This window comes from Cynocephalus volans, chromosome 9 (assembly GCF_027409185.1).
Source record: "Cynocephalus volans isolate mCynVol1 chromosome 9, mCynVol1.pri, whole genome shotgun sequence".
Classification (NCBI taxonomy): Eukaryota; Metazoa; Chordata; class Mammalia; order Dermoptera; family Cynocephalidae; genus Cynocephalus; species Cynocephalus volans.
In genome coordinates, this window is record NC_084468.1 from 51,537,026 (window position 1) to 51,553,536 (window position 16,511).

A 16,511-nucleotide genomic window follows, 5' to 3' on the forward strand; every position below is an offset into this window, starting at 1 on the left:
CTGGAAGAGATGCATGAAGCAGATTATCTCTCACAGCCCTCAAAATGAATCAATCCTGCAATGAATCACTCTACTAGACTCCAAAACTGTGAGAAAATAAATTTCTGCTGTTTAGGGCACTTAGGCTATGGTACTTTGTATAGCAGTCCCAGGAAACTAATACAGTCTGCAACATTCCCAAAATTGACCTAGTGATTCCATGCTATTTCAGTAAATATCCATGCTGAATTTTTGTAGACACTGACAAACTAATCCCAAAACTTCATACAGCAATTCAAGGAACCTAGTATATCCAAAACAATCTTGAAAAAGAAGAATAAATTTGGAAGACTCCCACTTCCTGATTTCAAAACATACTACAAATTCATAGTAATCAAAACAGTGTGGTATTGGCATAAAGATAGACATATAGATCAATGGAATTGATTGAGCATAAATACATTGAGCATCCAGAAATAAATGTTTAAATTTTTGGTCCACTTATTTAGACAAAGATGCCAAGATAATTCAAAGTGGAAAGACCAGTCTCTTCAGTAAATTGTGCTGTGACAACTGGATATCCTTCTGCAACAGTATGAAGTTGGATTTCCTCTTCATAACTTTTATAAAATTAACCCAAAATGGATTGTGGAACTAGATATAAGAGCTAATGCTAAATATAAACCTTTGTGATCTTGGATTAGGTAATGGTTTGTTAGATATGACACAAAAAGCACAAGCAATGAGAACAAGAAAAATAGATAAGTAGGACTACATAAAAATTAAAAATTTTTTGTGCTTTTTTATATTCAGTCCTCTCATAAAAACACATTTCTCATTTTTTTAAATCATAGAGGAAAATGTTGTAAATACACAAACGTGTAGTTACTCATCATCCCACTATCATAACACAATTATTTTAATTTTAACATCTCCTGCCAACCCTTATATCTATCTGTATAAGTAAAATCATGACATACACAAATTTATATATTTTTGTTATCAAAATAATTGCAATAAGTGAAGTAAGAAATTGAAATGACAATCCAATGAAAGGGAGAACATATTTGCAATCACATTTCTGATAAGGGACTTATGCTTACAATATATAAAGAATCACTGCAACTCAACAATAAAAAGACAAATAACACAATTTAAAATTGACATTGAATTAGACATTTCTCCACAGAATATATAAATATGGCCAAAAAACATATAAAATGATCCTCAACATCCTTAGTAGCTAGGGAAATTCAAATCAAAACCTCAACGAAATACTATTTTATGTCCACTGTGATGACTATAATCAAAAAGACAGACTAAAAACAAGCATTGGCAAAAATGTGAATAAATTGGATTAACATCATACATAGCTGATGGGAATATAAAATACTTTATAAATGCTTGGAAACAGATCACCAGCTTCTCAGAAAGCTAAACACAGAGCTGCCATATAACCCTGCAATGTCTCTCGTAGGTATATACCCAAGAGAATTGAAAACATATGCCCACACAAAAACTTGCACAAGAATGTTCATAGCAACATTATTCATAACAGCCAAAAAGTGAAAACACCACAAATGCTCGTCAGTTGATGAACAAATAAATGAAATGTGGTATGTTCACATAATGCATATTATTCAGCCTTAGAAAGGAATTAAGTTTACAGTGTTATGTCAGTGAACAAATGTGATGACCACTCTGTAGTGCACGTAAGGAAGTGTTTACGGACACAGGTATAAACGTTTGTTCTAACATTGCACTTGGAAACTATGTTGAGAATGGTGCTATTACAGTGAAGAAATGTGGTGAATACATTGTAATGCTTGTAGTGAATTATTTAAAGAAACACACATAAAAGATAATTCTAAGAATGCTGAAAAGGTAACAAAGTTCTGATACTTGCTACAACATGGATGAACCTTAAAGACATTATGCTAAGTGAAAGAAGCCTGACTCAAAGGCAACATATTAGATGTTTTCATTTAAATGAACTGTTCTGAATAGACAAATCCAAAGAGACAAAAACAGTACTAGCTGTGGTCAGCGACTGGAAGGAGGAGAGAACGGGAATGACTGCTAATGCATATGGGGCTTACTTGGGGGGGTGATAAAAATGTTCTGGAATTAGATAGTAGTGATGGTTGGACAATTACGTTAGTATTTTAAAAACTACTGAATTGTACAGTTTAAACATAATAATAAACTATCAAAAAATTCAGCATCAGGCACTACTCCAGATCCATGAAACCAGAATCTCTAAATGTAGGCTGATTATTAAAATTTTGGCAGCTCTTAAGTAAAAACAAAAGTGTACAAGTAGCCCATTTCCTCACACAAATTTATGGGACTTCTAACTACACAGTTACTCTGAGATATCTCTTGCTATATAAAAATTGTTTTTTTAAATCTTAGGGGGAAAAGTTATAAATACACAAATATGTTTAATTATTCATCATCCCACTACCATAACACAATTATTTTTATTTTAACATCCCCTTCTATCATTACCCTTTTCCATGTAAGCACAATTACGGTAAAAGCAAATTTATATATTTTTATTATCATACAATTATAATGTGATGTAACTAACAAATGTTTTCTTTTATTAGTCAATAATATTTCCAAAATACAGATAATGTTGAAATTAGAATCTCATCCATAGACTGACTTTCTGCTGTAGATTTTTTCCTAACACTACTTTCCCTTCTAGAAGTGGGATTGTATGCCCACTTGGGAAGCCCTTGGCTCTAGCATTTGTATGGCACACAATTCTGTTCTCCAGAAGGAGTGGTTTTAATATATTTATCATTGGTGTTTATGTAAAAATTTTGCCACCCTTCATAAGTGTATTACGTTGTCATGGCAAAGTTTGTTGTTGTTTTTTGGGTTTTTTTTTTTTTTTTTGCCAGTTTAACATTGCATAAAGGTCAATGTCCTATTGTTTATTTTATTGTTGTTTTTGTATACACAGGAGTAAAGTTAGGCCCTCCTACCGGGTTGCTCATCTAGTGCCAGATGATAATAAGCAACCACAATAGTAGGTTAATTAAACTAGCAGTACTCCAGAATGATTTTTAATACCATCTGTTTTGGGAATCATTGCAGCTGAAACTTCCAACCTATATACTACGTTCACAAAATCTTCACTTATGGGCCACATTAAGTTTATTTGACAGCCATTCTGTGGCACTCACAGAGTAGCTCTGAGTAAAATTATAAAAACTATAAGGATCTCCTTCCCTCATAAAGGATCCTTTCCCATTTAATGGTCCTCTTTTCCCACACTTTATTTTTTCTTTCTATTCTTTATTATAACATTTTTAATATAAAATAATACATATTCATTATAACAAGTAAAATAATGCAAAAATATGTAGATAAAAAAAATACTTGTCCATTCCTCCACACCATTATGCCAATCAAATTCCAAGTCTACGATAACCAATATTTACAGCTTAGCGGATATTCTTGAATTCTTTCCTTGATGTTCTTGCAAACATATAAAGAAATGCTAGGAGTCTCAATTGTTTCACAAACCTCACACTAAAGAAAGCCCTCCATTTTTTCCACTCACATTAATAACTAACCACTTATGGTGTTAATCTCCCAATAATAATTTATTGTTAACAGGCCCAAAAGCTGTAAATTTGAAAGTAAATTCTGATAGCATTGATCAGTGGATAAAAGAGGATTGTGGGTTGCGGGGGTAGGAGAAGGGGCAGTATATGGCCTTTCAGAACCTCAGAAATATCTTTGAGTTCTTACCCTTTCTCACACATAAGGCAGTCTTTGAGTAATTCTTATACTCTAAGTGTGCATGATCTGGAAGGTTTCAGTTTACAGGAAGATGTTGGCATAACCTCATAGTCACATACGAACATAAATATGCACCCAGTTACTCTTTCATCCATCTGCAGTATATACTAGTCCTTACAAGTTACTGAAGAGCTGTACATGTTCATGAATGAAAAGTGCCTTTGTTGTTTATGCATTGACTTTTTATATGAGGACAAACCAGGTGGAAAATAACATGTAATGTATTAAACAACAAAGAGGATTAGGGAACAATAGAAAATAATGAGGAAAGGATGAGGTAAGGCAACAGCAAAGTTTAGGCAACCCTCCTCCCCCATCTGCCCCAGGTAATATGTGGGAGACAGAATGAAGGTAATATGTAAACTTTGCTTTTGTCTGTATCTTTGAAGTTCACACATGTTTATTACATAGCTGTACTTTTAACTGTATAGCCTAATTGAAGCAATAATTTACTGGAATTAGAGCAAATATAAACTCTGCCTATACTGCATACAGATCATTAATAGTTTTTCCTGTAATAAAATGAAAATCCCAAAATGCCATGGAAGAACACTGTGATTCTGGAAATAATAACAAGACAATTTAAGCATCGAAATGAAATCTTACCAAATGTCATGGGAACATTGTTTAGAGACTCTCAAGACAGATAATATTAGAAGAGAGATGACTAACATTTCATACATTCCTCTGGGAGTATTTTTACTTCCATTTCTCTTGAGAAGGGACCGAAACCATTTCATAAAATAACCAACTAATTAATTCTGCCACCATAAAATCAATATAAACCTTTGACATTAAAGGCAAGTAAGTTCACTTTGGTCCTATATGTTTATATTTTAACAACCAGAGCAATATTTCCACATTGTAATTCTATGATTTAATTTTCTGCATTATTTCTAAAGATATTGTTGAGTGTGTTGATCTATTTTCCCATTTTTCTTGCTTAATGCAAACTTGCTTTGTTTCAAGGGGACTAGTACAAATCATAATTGAAGAGGAAGGCCAAAGATGAAGATGAGAGAAAACAATGCTAAAACTCAGGTTTGAGGGATGAAGTCATTAAAAGTGTTCATGATATTAACAGCCAAAGATTTTGGAAACAGGTTGGGATACACAGCATAAGCAGAGTAAGATAATAGTTAATATTGGTGACCAGGGGTCTTACAAAATAGGTAGAGAATGAATTTCATTAGCTGGCAACTAACAACCCTGAGATGGACCTTCAAGATTAACATAGCTATGTACCTGATTTCTATGTCAGATTTCACTATTTGTGAAAGTCCAGTATTAAATATACTTGACTTAGTATTTTATAATCTCGAGTATATTAAAATTGATTTTGTGTATAATCTTTGGGAATGTGGCATACAATATGTTGTAGAAATAAAGTTGGGGATGGAAGATAAATCATACATAAGGTGAGATATCCAAAATATGGTGGAAAGTCCCAAGGCAGCATAAGTGAGTTGATATCTTTAAGAACAAAATATAATCATGATTACAGTCATCTGCCCCTGCCCGAGAATATATATTTTTACTCAATTTGTACATAGTAACAAATTTACTTGAATATTTTTAGAATCATAAATAGGCTTAAGAAAATTCTTATCATATTACAAAAAAAAAAAAAGAAAACTTGGTGAAATAAAATTATAAGAATTGATTAAAAAATTCAAATATTTATTAAAAGATCAAATCTATGACAAATATATCCTCAGAATTTCAATAGAAAATATTACAAAGGTTTTAAATGCTGTTGCAAATTGTTCTCAAAACAAAACAAAAAAATGCACAAAATTTAGTATAATTTTACCTGAAACTAATGAGTTCATGATTTGAAAGAAATATATAATTTAACAAGAAGTTACATATCCACGGCCTTCATGCACATAAATATATGCATGAAAAAATATGCTTTACAGAAAAGGAAAAAAACTGTCATTTCCTGATGATGTAGATGTAATTATCTAAATTTTAATTTACTCTGATACATGGGAGGGAAATGAAAATCCAGAGGCCAATTAAGAATTAGTACAATTAAAAATGTTAAGTCTTTGACAAAGTTATTAGATTTTAGACATTAATGAATGGACCACTGTAATGACAAATATGAGGGGTCTTCAAAAATTTATGAAAAAATTCCTAGCATCGTGCATTTCAATTTTTTCACAAACTTTTTGAAGTACCTTCATATAATTTGTTTAAATTCTGAAGCAAAAGAAAAAGTAATTGTACAGATCAATTTTAAAACATACTAATATATTTCCAGTTTTGATTAGCTAAAGAGGTCTGCATATTTGAATTCAAAATTTCTTGTTTCAAATGTTATTTAAAGAAATTCAGTTGTATTACTTTTAAGACAAAAATAACTTAAAATAAGTTAATAAAAATCACCATTATTAAGGTAAAAAATTACTTTTATCATAACAACAATTCTGCCATCTTAGGATCTGATCACACTGAATGTGCTTGAAGGTAACCTGTTCTTTTATGAGGGTAAACACTCTTGGCATTGCCTTAGGCTATTTGCTTAAAACTTCTTTTTCATAGTTAGTGCTAAATAAACCATAATCTAACCCTTGCTCCCATTATTACACTTCATAAAAAGGGCACTGAAAGGAAACTTGGAAGGAACACCTGGAGGCAGGTGATTGCTTATTACTAGTTTGCTGTAATGCCGTGGTCTCATTACCTAATCTTTGACTAATTGTTTTCATATATACAGTGAGTGAGTTGCATAAAGAATCTATTAGGATTCTTCCAACTGAATAAAGTACCAATTAATGAAAAATTACTGCAATAGTCTACTACTTGATTTAATACTCTATTGTATACTGATGCTTCTTAATAAATCGACCAAGACAGTTTGTAATAGATACAATGTAATGTAATACTATGCTTAAACTTCTGTGTTGTTTTATATTTTTAACTACATACAGGTATTTAACTGTCAGCTCTTGTTAGCACCATATAAATGTAAGCTTTGTTTAAATATCTAAGATAAAGGTTAAAAAAAGCCTGAGTGAAATTTATGAGTTGATGTTAAGCCCTTACAGTGTTTGTTTAAAAGAAAAAAATATATATATATATAAACTTTTTAAATTAGGAAACATAATTTTTTTAATGGATTCCTAACTTCCCAAAAGAACTGGAAGATTTGGAAACACTGGTCCAATCACTACTGCAGAGAAATAATTGACCAGTGGTGAGTAGCTGGGCCCTTTAGATAGAGCAGGAGTTACTATCTCAGACGCCACCTACACTCATTTTCTCATTTATTTTGCAGGCATTTTGTTTGTAAATCTTAATCTATTTAAGGAATTCATCAAAGAATTAATATGAATTGAAAGACCTAAGACATGAGACCTAGAGCATTCTGGGGGGTGGGAAGGTGAGGGGGCTACCTCATTCAGGAGTTTAGCAGAAGACTTGAAGTCAGCAACCTTGACAATTTACCTTTTTCTTTTTGCCACTAAGAAACATATCATCCTAGGAGTATATCATCAGGATGTCTTTCCCAAATTTATGCAGACAAAAGGGCACTAGCCAGTTTTTTATGTTTGCTGTATAGAATATACAGTGCCTGAGCTGTATGTAGTTTGGGATTGTAGCAATAAAAAATAAACTGCAAACATGAACCAAGAGTCAGACTGTGCACTGTATTTCCTGCTCATATGTTGTCTCAGCTGTTTTGCACTTTACAGTTTCAGCTGAAGAATGTCCATTTATCACGTAATGCTAATCAGTTATCATTCTGCTCTACATTTTGTACAAAACATTGCTGGGAAGTCTGCTCTGGATTTGATGGATAGCCAGAAAGGGACAGCGCATAACCAAAAAAGGCATAAATACTCACAGATGTCTGGTCATACAGATGAGTTAAAATCAAAGAAAATTAGAGCTGGATACGACAGACGTGATCATAGAGCACATCAGGGGAGTATAAACTTGCTTTTTCTTCACCTTTCTCATCCAAATGGGCTTTCTTCTCATTAAAATAAATATTCAAACCAGAAAGTCTTCATGTGTTTCCTTAAACTAGTAGGTTTTTTCCCTCCAAATGTAAACACCACATCAAGAAGACAAAAAGCAGAAATCCTGTTTATTACCAAAGACATCCAAAAAGCTGTCCAAACCCAAATTAGAGCATATGGTGCAAATTCCCCCACTCTTATATCTTCCAACAATTCCTATCCAACCCCCTCATCCCACTATTGTTCTGGCTTGGGTAATCTGTTTATATTTCCCTATTCAAAAATCCCTGGAAAAAAGTCTTTTTTTTTTTTTTTTTTTTTTTTTTTTTTTTTTTTGCTGCACCAAAATAATCTTCTATCTGAAAATAAGGTAGTAATTTTACTACTTCTTTATCCCATCAATGATTTTCTATTATTTGTCAGGTGATATCTGATTATTGTAAATGTTTCTCACATATTAATTTTTGCTGTTGAATATTCATCTTTTCACATATGGTTATCTATGTATCAGCCTTTGTCCATTTCAATACTATTCTTCCCACATTGATGACCAATCATTATTCTCAAGCCACCTATAAAAATTATTGCATATTAGCTTGATTCAGCCTGAGCTTATTTCTAAAGCTTTAATATTTTTGTTCATAAATATAAACAACAAATTAATACTGTTTTCTTTCACATCCCCTTAATAATTAAAAAAAAAATTAGAACTAAAAGATGGCAATTTTTTTCTTCCTAGTAATTGTCTTTTCACATTGTGATACTTCAAAATGCAAAGTAAAGATAATTTATTTGGATGTTCTATCATATGATTAATTTAATCACCCATAAATACAAATTCAGCTCCCTTGAAGTTGCACTGTGTTTTATATTTCTTATGGCTTTATATGATAACAATGTTTAACTATATAAAAGATAACTTTATTGACTATTTGTTAATAAACATCAGAATTGTCAAGATTTCAAGTCAAATGGCGATAGCAACCCAAAAATGAGAATTAAAGATTAGGAACACTTTGCAGATTTGAACTCCTAACACTAGATTGTGTGTGGGGTGTGTGTGTGTGTGTGGCTAGCCGGGATGGGAATAACACTAGATTTTTAAAGAGCTGTCTGGTAACTTCTGCAGATTTGTAAATACCAAGATAAGGGTTATGGCAGAGAAGATTTAAAATAATCATCCACTTTAAGCTGTGTTCTGAAGTCATTTTTTCAGCATAGATTTTGGGAAATAAATTTCCCTATATTTTATTTTGATTTGGAATTTCTAGCAGGAAATTGACTTTAATGTGTATATGGCTATGCTTTTTCCCAAACTAGAACAATGCCATTACATTACTAAGCAGAAAAAAGTGCCATTTCCCAAATCTAAAAGCCCTTTCCTCATGTACTTATCCAATAATTCTGTTTTCATTCTTGAACAGAATTGTACAATTCTTGCCAATTCTTTTAAACGATTTAGCATGTAGAGACCATTCCCTCTTCTTCAAGTTCAATTATCTAAAAAAAGAGAAAGAGAAAATTAGAAATTGTAAATGCTGATGGAGTATTCTACTTGGTGAGTAGCACATGAGAAATATAGCAACAAAATAGGAGAGAGTAATATAAAAGAAACAACAAAAATTATAAATTTGAGACTCATCTCAAAATTTAAAATAATCATCAAATGACTTTCATATCAACCTGTGACAAAGGCTGCTTAGTTTATGTATCCATTTTTTAATTTAATTTCTTTATTACAGAATTTTTGAGTAATTCATGTGTAAGGCATCCACTAACATGTGAAACATGTTGTTAGAACCTCACGATTCTAGATTCAAAGAAATTAATTCCACCTTGATTAGAGGACACAGAGGACATACTTTGTTGCTCCTCATTTGGCAAAGAATAAGTTTGAGGCGACGTATCATATAAATTCAGGATTAATATTAATTCACTAGTCCTGTATATGTCATCATTAAAGACTAGCAATATCAATTTCTATACAAATAACAGTGAGATTTAATTCATTTATCACAAAATTGAAGGAAAAACTGATAACCCCAATGCTCCATAATAATGCTTTTTACTGTTTTGGCAAACATCTTAAATGTATTAATTCTTCATTCATTTATTTTATAAATGTATATAGAACACTTACAATGTATTGGGATTCTGGGATAGCTGCAGTAAATAAGCATAAAGATCTAACAAACTAGAGAGGAAGACAGATTTAAATAAAAATGCAGGAAATTCCAATACTAGGTCATAATAAGAGACAAAGGGTCAGGAAACCATGTCCAGGGAACATATAGAGAGGGCAGATAAGCCAGTCATGAGGAATTAAAGGAGGTGTGCCAGAGAATATGGAGAGAACCCCATGTTTTGGAGTTTCAGATTTTATTCTGAAGACAATAGGAGAGCAGTATGGGTATATACACTAGGAAGTAACTTAGTATGATTTGTATTTTTTTTAAAAATCACTCTGAATGTAAGTTTGAAAATGGATTAGAAAAATATGTGACTAGCCTTATATTTTGGGTGAATGGGAAGACCAGTTGGAGGATTCTTTCAGAAAACAAAATGAAAAAGAATAGAGACCTGAACTAAGGCTATGATTTTAAACATGAAGAGAAGTAATTTGATTTGAGATAAGTCAAACGAGGTAGAAAAGATATGCTAAAGTGACTGAACCAATGTTGAGGTTGGTGAAGAGAGTGTTGCGGTTGACACTGAGGAATCTGCATGATGATTCAAATTCACCATTTATGTAACACTCATTCATTTATATGAGCACTCATTACATACGTTTATCATTTTTATAACTAAAGTTGGCTTACTAACTTGATATGTTCTTCCAAAAAAACCAGATATTGATTCATTGCTCATTCATGCATATATTCTGTTATTAATTAGCCAAATATTTATTGAGAATCTTCTGAGTGTCCCACACTGTACCTGTATTAGGATAAATAAGACATAACCAGTTGAAAAGGGACGGAAGAATAGAGGGGAAAACCATGCACAAATGTGATAAGAAGGATCCAGCATGAACGGTGAACTAAAAGAAGGTAGCAAGAGTTAAACTGAAGGAAAGGAAGTATGATACCAGAAGGAGATGCTGGAGAAACCATGATGAGTTTTGTGCTCAATGTATTAATTACCATTAACCTAAGAAAACTGGTAGACTTTGAAGAAATTTAAGCAGGAGAGGAAAGGTGATTGCATTACTCTATTTGTGATTTTAAAAAGTTATTATGGCTGCACTGTGAAAATAAAGTGGATTGGAGGCTGTTAAGGATATAAATAGGAGAGTGCTTATTCTGAGATAAAGGTAATGATACTAAGCAGTAGCAGAGTGAAGCAAAGGAAATGGAGAGAAATAGAGATACTTAGAAAATAAAAGCTACAAAGCTGGGGAAAGGAATGTAAAAGGAGGATGAGAGAAAGGAAAGTGTCAAAATTACTGGCTTATATTACCATGTGAAGAGAGGTTCCACTCACCAAGACAGGTAACGCTGGAAGGGGAGCAATTTTGTTTGAGAAAAAGTGGGGAAAGATATTTTTGAGGTCCCTTTGAAATAAACAAGAAGAGAAATCTCATCAGCAGTTAGGTACACAGGGTGTTCCAAATAGATTGGTCTGTGAAAAGCATAAGGGCTTCTATTTTCTCTGTGAGGTAGAAGATAAGGTCAGGAATGAACCAGTAAGGAAAGGAAGTTGAAGTTTGTGAAGAGTTTAGGGGAAAAAAAAAAAAATAGAAGTTTAAATATTTGAATGAATTGGCCAGAGAAATAGAGTAAGGTTGCCAAGCAATATGAAGGTAAGTATCGTGCATTTATAGTGCAACTTGTTTTCACTGGACTTTCTCTTTCAGTGTTTGGATATAGACAAAGTATAATTGGGTTCATCCATGGCTGAGGAGTTGTTTTATGGGCGTGGCAAAGAGATGAGAAACAAAGGTATTTGGTATGTTACTAACATTGGAGTGAGCAGGACTGAAGCATGTTGGGACCTAAAACTGCCTGGGCTGTAGGACATTTTTAAAAGACACAGTTTTGGGGTTTTGGGGTCTTTTTTCTTCCTCTCTTTCTTCCCATCCCCTGACTGTCTTATCTAAAAGTAAGGCTGTTGAAAGCTAATCAGTACCTTGCAAAACTAACAGTTCTATTTTGCGGCTTTCAGAGTTCTAAGAACAGATGCCTGGAGGCTGACCGTGGATGCCAACAAGGACTCAAAATCCCGCGGGACCCTAAGATAACATCAAGGACAAGAACAGAAACCAGAGTCATGGTGAGACTTTGCTCCTGGCCCCTTACATGTTCCCCTCCTGCTTTTCATTCCCCATTTCCTCCTCCTTAAAAACCCCTTAGTAAATCTGAGGCTATGAGATGGCTTAGCTTGCTGTCTCCTCAGGCCTGAATAAAGCTGCCTTCCTATTTCACCAACAATTTGACTTTTGGTTTCTGTTTTGGCGGCGGGCAGCCAGACTCAGGTTTTGTAACACTAACAGTATAATTAAAATTATATGCCATAAAATTTAATTTGGGAAAGGAGAAAAATAAAGAAAGAAGCCTAAAATATTGGGAGAAATTAGAGTAACAAATGTTTTGTCATAATGCTGAGGAAGAGTTAAAATGGCAGTAGTGGAAGAATCAAGAGTGACATATTTCAGAGGTTTTATAGACAGAGCAGTTATGGGTTATGACAGGGTCCAAAGTGTGACTGTGGAAGAGAGAAAGTGAAGAAATCAGAGAACTGAATAAAATAGATTATCAAACAGTGAAATATTGGCCTGACTTTGCAATCATTCAAGATGAGGACAAAACTTATACATCAGTTACTTAAATTTCTGCTGAATAAGGACAAATAATCAGGTCACTGGTTATGGGCAACCAAGATAGAAACAGGGTGGTACAGGCTTAATTTTCAAAGGTGCAAGAATGAGTAGGAAGGTGTTATGGACTGAATTCTGCCCCCCCACCCTGCACCCCCCAAAATTCACATTGAAATCCTAACCCCCAGTACCTCACAGTGTGACTGCACTTGGAGATAGAATCTTTAGAGATATAATTAAGGTTAAATGAGGTTGTTAGGGTGTGTCCTAATCCAATATGACTGACGCATATGTAAGAAAAAGAGATTAAGAAAAAGAGATTAGGTCAAATACAGCCACAGAGGGAGACAATGTGAAGATACAGGGAGAAGATGGCATCTACACATCAGAGAGAGAGGCCTCAGAAGAAACAACCCTGCTGACACCTTGAGTTCAGACTTCCAACCTCCAGAACTCTGAGAAAAGAAATTGTGTTGTTTTAGCCACTCAGACTGTGCTATTTTGTTACCGTAGCCCTAGCAAACTAATGCAGAAGAGTCAGAAGAGTAATGGCCTGGAAGCCACAATAGAGAGCTATCAACCCCTATTCTTGGCCTTGAGGTTCATGGAGTGTGGTTAAAAAATAAATAAAACCCACTTAAAAGTACTACAGGGGAAATTAGTAAAAACTCATCTCCGGGTTTCAACTATGGCAAGGAGGTAGAGTAGTACTCAATAAGTTGTTTAAGGACATAGAGAGTGATATGGGTACCTTTCTATTCCCAATAATTCCAACTCAATTCTAATGAAGAAAGCGATACAAAGGAATTAAACTTTCCGAGCACCTGAGGTAAGGATGGATACAAGCCAATGGGCATCAACACTTCTAATAGGCACACCTCAATACAAACTAAAAAGTTTAATTAATTGCAGTATTTAGATCAATTCCTATTTGGATAGCCAATTTAGATAACAGCTGGTCTGACATAAAAAAGAGAGAAACCAAAGACCTGTCTTTCATGATTCTTCTCTTTTCATACTGACTAAAATATGAGATACTCAATGGGATACCTTTTTTTAAAAGATTTGTTTTGTATTCTCAATAAGAATAATGGGAAATAGAAAGAAAAAGAAGGCAAACAGACTAATTGACATTTGAAAAGATAAATTTCATTTGGAGAAAGAGATTTGAGAGGCCAAGCTGGACAGATATAAAAAAGAAACAGTGATATACCCACATACAAGTGCTTTTAGAGATGGGTATAGGAATGACACGATATTCTGTTTCTTAGAGACTGTGCCCAAGACTCAAGTTGATTGAACAGAATGGGAGAATTTCACTAGGTAAACAACTGTCTTCTGAAGAGGGAGACAAGATGAAGAAACTTTTGAGACTCTCTCTGAAAGCACAGAGTTAGTTAGTAATTAGTGCAATTGGGGAACTTATGTTTGATCAATGGGTCAATTTCTTTAGATGTGAATGTATTTGATGAAACAATGAAAGCTAGAAAGATCAGGGAAGAATACTTCTGAAACTATATAGTGGTTTCAAGGGAATCAAGTGATGGTATGTAGGGAGGCAGTTCTGTCCTGTGTGAAGGTTCAGGGAAGGTGACAATACATGGAAGACTAAATCCACGAAAGGAAGCCAGTTGCAACAATTTGTCAAAGCCTATTAGACAAGGCTATCTCCTGTGTGGAAAATGCCACAACCAGGAAGATAATAATGGGAGGTTTTTTGTTTTGTTTTATTTTATTCTATTCTTAGTGTAACAGATGCTTTGAAAAGACCTACTACTCATTGTTTTTTGATGAAAAAATTACCAAGACAGAATATAGAAGAGTATGCTCCAGAAATAAGTGCCCAAGCCTGAAACAAAGAAAAAGGAAAAAATTTTAATTTTAAACCAGTATATGGTATTCTTTCTGTCAAAAACAGAAAAGAAATATGTGCAGTTAAAAAGTTGATTGGACCATCTGGTTTATGATAATAGGGAAGGACTTGATCACGCCTGTCTCAGCACTGGGCAGATCATCTGGGCAACAAACCAACAGAGGAACAGTTAATCTATCAGATGGAGAGAACAAATCTACGGTTATTAGAGAGGGGAGGGGGAAGGAGAGAGCGGATTGGATAAGGGGCATAAAGAATAAGTATGATTTGTAATAATGAATATGCTAATAAAAAATAAATCAAAAGAAAAAAATGTTGATTGGACTTTTTTTACACCTACCTGGAACTTTAGGGAAATTGGATGCCTTGAGAAAGGAACACTTGCTTTACACTAAAGGAGGTAGAAAGTGCTTTTCCCATGCTATATAAACAGCTAATAGATAGTAATTATGACTTGGAAAATTAAAACTCCAAAGGAAAGCACAACTTTGTGGAGCAGAAAAAGAAAAAGTAGTTTTTTATTCCCTGAGTGTCTGAAAGCACATATTTAGGAATGTGAATAGCAGCACCTTAAACTCAGGAATCTGTTGAGAATGGCCCTCTAGTTAGTTCAATGAAGATACCAGGAGAAACCTCCTTGGAAGGTAGTAGCAAGAAGTCCTGTAACACAAGGCAAAAAATTGGGGATGTTACATAGTAGTTTAAAAGAATTTGGAAGATTTTTATGTATTAAAAAGGTTCAAAATAGAGTAATTAAAAAAAGAGAGATTGCAGAGACAAATATATTGTGATTTAATTTTTATTTTTGCATGTAGAAAAATTCTTGAAGAGCAGACATTAAATTGCTAACAGATGTTATCATTCAGGTGGAATAACGTGAACTTTACATATTTTCATACTTTAATATCTTATAATGAAGTGACATTTTGTATGAAGTATCACTTCATTGTAAGATATTTTTGTGTGTGTGTGTGTGTGTGTGTGTGTGTGTATTTATATACATTCATTCCAACAGAGAAAAAAGGGAGAAAAGGAATGAGCCTCTTTGGGGATGTACTTCTCTACATTCTCTTCTGACATTTACTGGCATTCCAATGTGGATTATGTAAAATTAAAATTAACTAGACGATATTTAAAGTACTTTTATAACCACTGCAAGATGAAGGAATGTATGTAGAGCAAATTAATTTATAAAAGGGCAGAGAAACTGAATATGGGATAGTTCTTGATGAAGAAGACAGAACTAAAGGAAAGATGTGGTGGTGTTAAGAAATGCTTTGACAATAATTTGCATAAGTTTGAATTTTTGCTGATAGCTGGGCTCCCTATTTAAATTTTTGGGTGTCTCACATTTGAAATAACGTCTGATGAGCCAGCATTAAGAGGATAGACTCTTCACATCAAAAGGATAAGCTGAAATAGCTCTACCATGTTTATCCCACACCAGTGTTAAAATTATGTAAATTTATATCTTGTTTTTGTACCTGGTAAAGCTAGAGCATCCATTTCCTGGCATGTTTTTTCTGATATCTGGAGTTAGCACATGCCATTTCTGCAGGCAGTTTCAACAATAAAACAACATCAAGCTATGTAATCACTTTGTAAAAATGCCAAAAGATACAATTAAGAAAAGAATCTCACACACAAAGGCAAATAAAGAGAAAAAACCTCTCTCACCCAACCATCAGCAACTTCTCACAACTCGTTTATACTCCCCTTCCCTGTTGTTACCCTACCATCAAAAGTTCTATATCTGAAATTCAAAGAAACCTTAAATTAAACTATACGCATACAACTAAGTATAGCCTTTCACTTCCCATGACTTCCACATTTTATTCTTTGTCCTTTTTTAACAAATGCCTTTCATTTGTGCTAAGTGATTATAATTGAATTCTCTTTATTAACCACTTGAGGGGTGTGTGCATGTGTGTGTGTTCTATTTATTGCATAGGGTAGCACTGGGTATGGAAGCAAAACTATTCTGGGAAAAAGCCACTGGCTCTAGAGTAAATGGTTAATACTTTTGCCTGTATGCTGAATAGAGTTTGAC